The sequence below is a fragment of the Cyprinus carpio genome, chromosome B19 (assembly GCF_018340385.1).
Source record: "Cyprinus carpio isolate SPL01 chromosome B19, ASM1834038v1, whole genome shotgun sequence".
Classification (NCBI taxonomy): Eukaryota; Metazoa; Chordata; class Actinopteri; order Cypriniformes; family Cyprinidae; genus Cyprinus; species Cyprinus carpio.
Window position 1 is genome coordinate 28,926,812 of NC_056615.1, and position 8,489 is coordinate 28,935,300.

Below are 8,489 nucleotides of genomic sequence, written 5' to 3' on the forward strand. Positions count from 1 at the left end.
TTGTACAGCGTGCGAGAAAAATGAATCAAGAACAAAGATAATGTGAGCTCATATCATAATACGAGTGTACTCACTCTCAAATATAATCTGAGACTGTATAAATCATTTCACGGCAATATAATAAAGGTTTTAAAATAAAATCCTAATAATTAAATGGAAATAAAACAATCAATAAAGAAAGTGTATAAATAAAAGTTTTAAATAAAAATTCTAATAATAAAAGTTTCCTCTTAGTACTAGATTAATATTGTACAGCTGAATCCTCTAAAACATGCCCCTCTCTTTTACCCCCTCTCTTGGACTTTCTGTGTGTGTGTCTGTGTGTGTGTGTGTGTGTGTGTGTGTGTGTGTGTGTGTAAGGGTCTTAGACTCAGCCGATTCAGCCATTTGTGAGATTCAGTTCACATCTCTTTACACTATACCTTTGTGCTAAAAAATCTGAGCGCTCCATACGATGTTATTGATAAGTAAGTTATTGATCAGTGATTCATCAATGTTAACCGTCTCACTCTCTCTCCGCTCTCACGCTGTCTATGGACCACGTGCTCGGGTATTACGTTGCATTCATGTCTCTCTTTTCACCCCTCTCTCTCTCTCTCTCTCTCTCTCCCTCTCACGTGCGTGTACACATTCAATCGTCTCCAAGTCTTATTTTCTTCTTTTAAATGAAAATAAATAAATTATGCGATCACACACAACATAAAACAAAACATTTACAGTAGTTTTAGTCATCACTAAAAACAGAAAAATATAGATTTTACCAGGATCAGGGCTCATCACTAAAAACATACATTTTACCAGGATATGGGCTATTGGGGAACCCGGACACGTCATTGACACAATTCAGTACAATTCAGTTCACATTAATTGTCGCAACACATTTTCTACATTATATTTAGAACCTTTTATATTCATATTTACATCATATTAATGATTTTATTACAGTATCATCCCCTAAACCTACCAACATAGTAAACATTCTAAAGATCATGTAGTATAATTGATCTTTTTCAAAAGCTGTTTTTATATTGTATTATTGATTTTTATACTCCACCATGCAATATTTTACCTTGTTATATCAGTGTAATATCCATGCCACTATACAAATTTGTATTCTGATAAATCATATAAACAAGCACACATATACATGAACATATCAAGTTTTATTTTTATTATACACTTTTATTTATACACTTTCTTTATTGATTGTTTTATTTCCATTTAATTATTAGGATTTTATTTTAAAACCTTTATTATATTGCCGTGAAATGATTTATACAGTCATCAGATTATATTTGAGAGTGAGTACACTCGTATTATGATATGAGCTCACATTATCTTTGTTCTTGATTCATTTTTCTCGCACGCTGTACAAATTACTGTTGTACGGCTTTCTCGGCGCCAAAGTCAGCCTTTCCATCATCTCTTTGTCCAATTCCCTCTCGGGGGTTTTAGGTGAGTATAAGTCCATGTCTATGTATTTTTCACAGCTCTTTTTCTGATTTCCTCAGAAATTCAAGGGAGTCGTATTTATCTATGCGAATGCAATCCGACGCCGCCGCTGCTGGGGAAACTCCGCCCCGAGTGACGGGGTCCGGTTCAAAATCTTTCACCCTAAGCTCAGCGGATGGTCACGCACAGAGACAAGATTTGTCTTTCACCCTAAGTTCACCCGTCGCCGGGTAATTGGGTTGATGCATTACCTCTTGCACTAATGAGCTATCGCATGCAAACTAACAAGAACATGCACCTAACACCGCATGAAATGCTTACGGGTCGACCCATACCTGTGCCACATTGTAGAGGTCCCTACAAAGGACCGCCTCTAGAGCAATTATAAATGGTCTTATTGAACTTCGATCGTATATGAAGAAATTAATTGCCATACATAAAGCTATCTATTTACAGGAAAAAAGTAAAGAGCCCAGATAGGAAACAGAAACTGTATGTCTAGTTGCTCCAGGTGACCAAGTATATCTGAGGGTATTCCGGAAAAAATGGAATGAGCCCAGGAGAGAAGGACCCTACAAAGTGGTGAGAGCTTCTCCAACAGCAGTCCAAGTGGAGGGAAGCATGTCCTGGTATCATCTAAACCACTGTATTAGAGTTCCCATGGGAAAGGCAGAAAGAAAACAAAACACAATGAAGATGGCCAAATTTTTCTTATTTTGTTGAAATATAATTTTTTTCCATTTAGTTCTGCCCTTTGTGAGCAACAGAAGATACTTGTATGTTTCCTGGAACACAAATTAAGTACAATTTACCTTGATCTTCAAATTCCAAAAGTTTTCACTCCCCAACTCTTAATGCATCATGTTTCCTTCTGGAGCATCAGTGAATGTTTGAACCTTCTGTAATAGTTGTGTTTGAGTGCCTCAATTGTCCAGTGTGAAAAGATGGATCTTAAAATCACACAGTCACTGCTGGAAAGGGTTCAAATATGCAAAGATGGTGGAAAACTGAAGAATCTGCAGGAGCTGGAGGATTTTTCTGAAGAGAGCTCAGTTTAACTGTTCAGAACAAACAAGGGACTCATGAACAATCATCACAAAACAGAAAGACAGTCGTGGATCATCCAGGTAACAGCACACAGTATTAAGAACCAAGGGTTCCCAAACTTTGAATGGGGTTATTTTAATAATTTCAGAAATTTTTTTGTCTTGTCGACAAAATGTAAACATCTTTTATGTACAATATCTTACTCAGGACAGTACTAAATAAAAAATAACATGCATTTAGTACGATCTCTCATATTTTTTGAAAATTATTCACATTTTCACAGATTCTGCAAGGGGTGCCCAAACTTTCAAGCCCCACTGTAGTTTCAAACTGAATTTGTGATTAAAATATATATATATTTAAAGGCGAATTAGGTAAGATCTACGCACCACAACTTTCTTCCAAATCACTCAAAGTGGATGTTGAACTCTTCGAAAGGAATAGGGCATAGGGTCGATAACTCTGAATAGAACACACCCCAGGTGCGGCGCAATCAACGACGTCGACACAGCAAACTAACGACGAACTGTGCCTCTAACCACAGGTGAAGAGCTGTCATTCCAACGACACAAGTTTGCGATGCAGTTTGCGAATGTTCGTTTGAACTATGGTTTAGAGAAACACCGAATCATTGAACTACGCTAGTAACGACGGAACTTGCGACCATAGTTGGCTAACGATGCTTTTGGGAAACGCACCCCAGCACTATGTTGCGGTCCATGACGGCATCCATCCAATGTGTACCGCAAAAGGACTCCCTCAACATCTGGCAACACACAGGCATCCTGTCATGAGTCCGGACCCGGTGTTCCTCCTTCTCACCACCAGAGGGCACCACTTCCATTCTCCCGGACTCATTACCTTCACTCTGACACACCTGGTTCACGCTCGGAACACACCTGTTTCACCCACTCACACGCACACACCTGGTGCCTATTGTCACGGACTATATAGTTTTGTCTGACCCACCACTCTGCCTGGCTGTATTGTTTATTGTTAATTGTTAGTCGAATTCCGAGGTGTATGCGTGTTATCTGTTTCCTTTTTGTTTTTTGTTGGCCTTTTTGTTCTCATTAAAAGATAATTTCCCTGCATTTGGACCCAGACCCTGTTTCTTCCACGGCGCTCTTTACCGCGCCGGGACACATCCGATGACAGCGACTCCGAGGTGGAGTTTGAACCTTCCCACTAAGGTACGCCAATTTTTATATATTGCTGTAATTTGCACGTTGTGTCAAAACGTTGTTTGTCTATATAATAGCTGTATACTCTCCGTTTGTGTACGATAATTTTCTTCCAAATACGATAATTTTGAGGTTCTGGTACGATACTTGGACATTGCCAATCTGGCAACACTGATCACGTGTGTTTCGGGTTTATTCGTACCTTTTCGTTTTCAATAATGGCCACAAATCTGTGTTTTTAGAACGGTAAAAGTTTTTTTTTTACTGTAGTCGCACTGTTGTATTGAGTCACGTTTATCATGCAACACTGATAAAAGCACATATACCCCCACTTTATTAGTATTTAAATAGTATATGACTATGTTGAACTTTATTCTTGAAAATATAGCGCTGTATTAAGCAGTATATAAAAACTGTTTCTGTTGCTCATGAAAACCTTTCTAAAACGTTGTGTAGTTGACAATATTGCATTTAATTCCCCTTCATCTGTGATAAAGTAATGCAAACACTAACGGGAGCAGAACGTGTCGGCTTGACGATGTCTGTTTTTCAGCTCCGCCCCCCACTGCAAGCGGCTGCCTATCGGCTGACGAACGCACCTGTGTAAGGGCTGAACTATGTATGTGATCATTGTCTGATGAAGAGCTTGTAGGCGCGAAACGTCACCTGTGGTGAGAACATAAATATTTTTATAACTGTTCCTCTTTACTTTTGGACGCTGTGGTGTGGTCCAACTTGTCCATTGCTATTTCGGTTCTCTTTTCGCCAATCATGTAATACTAACATCAAAATATAGATTTTTAAAAGCAATGGCAAATGTGTTTTGATGTCATAAAAAAGTTGTTGGTGTTTTACTGCCACTGTTATTCATTTCACATGGAAACTACAGTGAATTGTATGTACATTTTTAAAAGAACATAGGAAGAGGCCAGTAAGCCTGGGCTGCAATTGCAAAAAAAAAGACAACGTGTGCTTAAAAATAATAACATAAGAATTTATTTACCGTTTTATTTATTTAGTTAGTTTTTAATCTATTTTTTTTTTCTTTTTTTACACAGCTTCTTTAGAAGTGTTCAAAACCAAACAAAAAATAAATAAATAAAACAAGTAATAAAAAAATAAAAATGAGCGAGACAGGTGAGTACATTCAGAAGTATATAAACCTGGTATCAATAGATTACAGTCAGTAACATGACATTTGTACATAAAATAAATACCCTCCACTACATCACTCCTTTGTATCTTCATAGAACGTCTAATTCCAGACAATGACAGTGATTCATCTGGTAAGATCTCTTTAGTCACTTTCACATTTTATCCACTTTTCCAGATTCATTTTTTATCTTGTTTTTATTGTCATTGTCATCTTTCAACAATATTCAGAGATTTACCAAAGCATGCTTTCACAAGAACTATATATGAATATTATGTTTATTTGTGTTATGTATGTATGAAGCCCTTTGGAGTAAGATTAAATGTCGCAATTCTGTTAACTTTCAGTATAACTATAGTTTAAATCGTCTGACAGTAGTTCGAATGCTTTCAGCTTTTCCCATATCTTGCTACTTTTTCAACTAACTGACTTGACGTTACAATTATTTGGTTTCACAATTAATTTGAGAATGACAACCCATATGCATGGTTTAATTTCCCTCATCTGGTTTCCTGACATAATTAACCTATGATATAAATAAACACACTTTCTAGATTATTAAAACTGTTAAAACAAGGTGCTTCTCTTAAAAGCTAAACTTTGAAATTTCTAATATTAACTCCAACGATTCAAAATTATGTTTTCTGTTAAAACAACAAAACCTCTGTGTTATGGTACAGAGGTTGCGTAAGTCATGGCTTTTCAAACCTGTCCGTGAGGGGAATCCATTTTGTTCATGTTTTGTATGTCTTTCTCGACACACCCAGTGGACGCACAGTGCACTTCCGTATTCTGTAAAACAGATTGCGTCTCTCTGGTTCAGGTCTTTTGCATGTGCTTTGTTAAATATAATGCAGGCGAAGCAACTACTGGGTTCAGTGAAGTAGAATGTTATCTTATCCTGTTTAACTACTTTTTTTACATGAGTAACTTCCCTCAACGCGCAGCTTAGATGTATGTAAAAAGAATTTGATTAACAACCATTCAGTTTCATTGACCTATCATCAGGTATAATTCAAAAATTCTTCTTATTCTTCCTTTTGACCTTTTTTGGTCTTTGTCTCCTACGCACCTATCTATTGCCTTCAGGTGTACAAAGATTGATTGTTATTTGAAGACATTTATTTCTGAAAGTGATCAGCATTTGAGATTTGTCATGTAATTGGAACCAGTTATAACTAGTAATTGCAAGATTATTTCTTTAAAGTTTCTCAATGTTACTATTCATCTGTCCACACTGTATTGCACTATAAGAGTCAGAGAAGATCAGTCTCACCTTCTTTTGACAACTCAGGGGCTCATGAAAGGACACAACAATGGACACAAGTCAATGCTATAAGTACATAGTTTAACTGAGCTGACTTTTTAACCTAACATTTATTAGTTTTTAAAATATCATATTAGTTTTAAAGGATGAAAATGACCCCATGATTTACTCACCCTCAAGCCATCCTAGGTGTATATGACTTTGTTTTTTCAGACAAAGTTATATTAAAAAACATCCTGGCTCTTCCAAGCTGTATGTTCTTTGTCAGTCTGCATTGCTTGTACCCACTTCTAAATCCCCTCTGATGTAGTATCCTGCTTTAGCCAACTCATGACAATCCAGCACCATTGGGGATTAGCTAATCGCAATCGCATCGCTTGAATAAAATGCAAATACTTCTTAAAAACAACCAGTAAAGACAGTGAAATAGTCAGGAGTGAGGTGTGACACTCTCATGCACTGTATGTTTCATTCATACTCAAAGCCAGAGGGCACTCTTGTGCAGAAAGTCCAAAATGGCCTCATGGAAGTAATAACTAACTGGGATATAGTAGTAATAAGCAGTCATTATTAGGAATTATAGAAGATGAAGAAGAATAACTTATGACATGCCAGGAAATCCTTAATATAAATTAAGTTATTGCTGTAGCCAAAGCAACCTCTGCTGTAGCTGAGCTGAATAAAAGAAACATTTTGACTGATGAAACGTAAGACAGTAAACACATGACTGTGACAATATATGGTTTATGTGTGTTTTTCAAGTCATCTCCAGATGATAAAAAAGCATCTGAATAATACAGTGCTAACTGATCCTTCACTGGGAGTTTGACTGACAGCAGGTGCGGCTCCAGATATGAGATAGAGGGAGGGCCAAGTGATATTTCGGGGATGAGAGGGGGAGGGTGATGGTGGACTTGATATACAAAGTATAATTTTCTGAGGAAGCAACTCTGGAAACACAACACGGAACAACCAAAAGCATATATAACAAGAATGATGAAGTTACATTAACACTAGGCTTGCTGTGGGAGTAGGTGTCACACTGTGCTTGGTCATACACTCAGAGTCGTTCCTCCCTATACGCAAAATACGCAAGCTGCATAGGGCCTGAAACACCAGGGGGCCCCCTTGCTCTCAAAGATGATTTAATTTTAGATATGTTTTTGAATTTGGCCAGCGGTTATGAAAACATGAATGATCATTTCTTTTAATACGGTGTGCTGTCACCCTTTCTACGTAAAAATCAGTCAAATCATGTTATATGAATGTTGTACAGTCTTGCTCGAGATAAAAAAAAAAAAAAAAACGAGTTGAATGCGTACCGAGTCACGGAAGAGACACTGTTTCTCAAGCGCTTACCATAAGCGCGATTTGAGACAGAGTGAAACATGGACAAATGCATTTCATTCATTCATTCATGACCACTCATAACCTTTCCAACGACATCCACAAGTCCCCCAGAAGTCTAGGATCAGTACTGCATACACTGATTACATTATTTGACCACTGTGGCACTGCCCCCACTGTTGTTTTGCATGTTTATTGAAAGAAAAATCATTTAGTTCAGTTCACCCCAACCTCCGCTACCCCCCGAGCCGTGTGAAACACTTTTTATGATGGATAGACGCACTTTATTGGAATTCTATTGGACTATTGTATCTCAGCAGCTATTCACTGCCATTATAAAGCTTGGAATTTAAATATAACTCAGACTGTATTTGTCTAAAAGAAGAAAGTCATATACACCTAGGATGCCTTGAGGTTGTGAGTAACACACTGGGGTCATTTTTTGGTGAACTATCCCTATAATTGACATATTAAACCATTAAAAATCATGTAATAATTTTAATGTAATTATTGTTATTATCATTACTAGCTGTTTAAATGCTTTGTTTAATCCTTGATATTTTAATCTGGTTCAAAGGATCAAATTCATCTGATATTCGGATTGTTCTGCTGGGTAAAACTGGTTCAGGAAAGAGTTCAGCAGGAAACACTATACTGGGCAGAGAGCATTTTACAGTGGATGATTCACAAGAGTCATGTACTGAAACCTGTGAGAAAGAAGAAGATCTGACTGGTGACCGGAGGATCTCAGTCATCGACACTCCAGGCCTGTTTGATACGAGAATGTCAGAACAGGAAGTGGAGCAGGAAAACAGAACGGTGTGGAGGAAGTCTACTTGTCCTGGTTCCTCATGGTGTTTCTGCTGGTCATCAGACTGGACGTGAGATTCACAAAGAAGAGAACAACACACGTGAAATGAGGATTCAGAAGAACTTTGGAGAAGAAGCTGCAAGTTACAGCAGCATTCTCTTCACTCACGCTGATCATCTGAAGGGAAAACCATTAGATGAGTATATCAGAAAATCTGATTCTCTCAAG

At 37.6% G+C, this 8,489-nt stretch overlaps 1 pseudogene; it reads left to right on the forward strand.

Annotated features, from left to right (window-relative positions):
* LOC109070544 overlaps window positions 1–8,489 on the forward strand; it is a 731,031-nt pseudogene that overhangs the window by 142,007 nt on the left and 580,535 nt on the right.